The 1,308-nt window shown below is 59.9% G+C and overlaps 1 protein-coding gene across 1 annotated transcript in view; it reads right to left on the bottom strand.

The window, feature by feature from the left end:
- The window catches only part of TTC7B (tetratricopeptide repeat domain 7B), a 248,850-nt gene that overhangs the window by 234,644 nt on the left and 12,898 nt on the right, over positions 1-1,308 (bottom strand). The gene's annotated exons all lie outside the window — the stretch shown is intronic.

The following is a 1,308-nucleotide window of genomic DNA, read 5'->3' as shown; positions in this document are numbered from 1 at the left end:
TGTGTGTGTGTGTGTGTGTGTGTGTGTGTGTGTGTGATTAGAGGTCCTTAGAATACAGCAAGCGGTTCCCAGGTGCTTCTTCTCTGGGTGAGGGTGTCACCCTCTGGCCTGCAGACTGGCTGTGCTAAGCAGAGGGCTGTGCAGGGTGTGAAGACGCCGAGTCTAGCTGGGAGAGCTGGGCTGAAGTGGAATTCTGGTAGAGGTGGTTCCGTCTTACGCATGCTTACGAGCTTCTGGGGAACTGGCAGCACCTCTCAGGTGCCTCTCCTGAGAGCACCCTCGCCTCTTCCCACTGACGGGTCTCTGCCTCTTCCCACAGTCAGAACGGGCAACCCCAGGTGGCCCAAAGACAGCGCTCGGGCCAGCTGCACACAAGCCAGCGAGGAGGAAGCCTGGCTGGGCGGGGTCGTTGTTCATTGAGCTACCCCCGCCCCACTAGTCTTCATCACATCCCGCCACCGCCGCGGGCAGCCTCGGTGAGCTCTGCAGACGGAGAGAGGTGAGGCCCTGGGGGCCGTCTGGAAAAAGCAGCTCACACAGAAAAGACGCACCCTCCTTCCGGGAGCCTGGCTTCTCCCCTGCTCCTCTCCCGGTGCGCGGCCACTGCCGCCACCCGCCTGTCCGTGTGTCCTGCTGTGGAGGCTCCTATGCTGCTAGGGTGGTGGAAGCTACGCCCCTCACTGGCTTTTGTGCGAACGCTGGTCGATGTCAGTGGCAGAGTTCAGAGAAGCTTCCAGACTAAGGCAGAATGACGAAGAAAGGCCACCTGATCTACTTCCAAAAACTCGCCAGTGAAGAGCCCAGTGACCACCAACAAGCTCAAGCTGGCCTAGGAAGGCGAAGACCATGCAAGGCCAGGCAGCACTGTGGGCTGCTGTGTTCGGGGGCTGCCGGGAGTCAGGGCTAACGCAGGGCCACACTCAGCCAGGGCTCCCTGCATGCCCCTTACAAGGACAGGGCTGTGCCTGCGGGGTGCGTGGGTGGGTTTTTCTTGCCTCTTAGGGACACTACTTGAGTCCAACGATCCATGCCAATGGGAGTGACATTTTGTCATCCGACCCTCCATGTGGATCTACCTCGTCTTCCAGCTCAGTCTTGGGCAAAACAGGGCAACAGGCACCTCTGCCTTGAGCCCTCTCCCCAGACAAGCCTGGGACGGTAAACTCTCCAGGAACCCCTGACCTCTGGGCCCTCCCATCCTCCATCACCAACAGTGTTCTATCCTTAAGGAGCATTCCAGGTGCCAGCCCTTACCGCCATCTTCCCCTAAGATTCCCTGCAAAGGTCTTGGCCCCAAGGCCCCTCTTC

Source organism: Echinops telfairi, unplaced genomic scaffold (genome assembly GCF_000313985.2).
Source record: "Echinops telfairi isolate 266 unplaced genomic scaffold, ASM31398v2 ScPeMD7_18;HRSCAF=68, whole genome shotgun sequence".
NCBI classification, from domain to species: domain Eukaryota; kingdom Metazoa; phylum Chordata; class Mammalia; order Afrosoricida; family Tenrecidae; genus Echinops; species Echinops telfairi.
The sequence above is the reverse complement of the archived record's forward strand: the minus strand, read 5'-3'. Positions and strand labels throughout refer to the sequence as shown.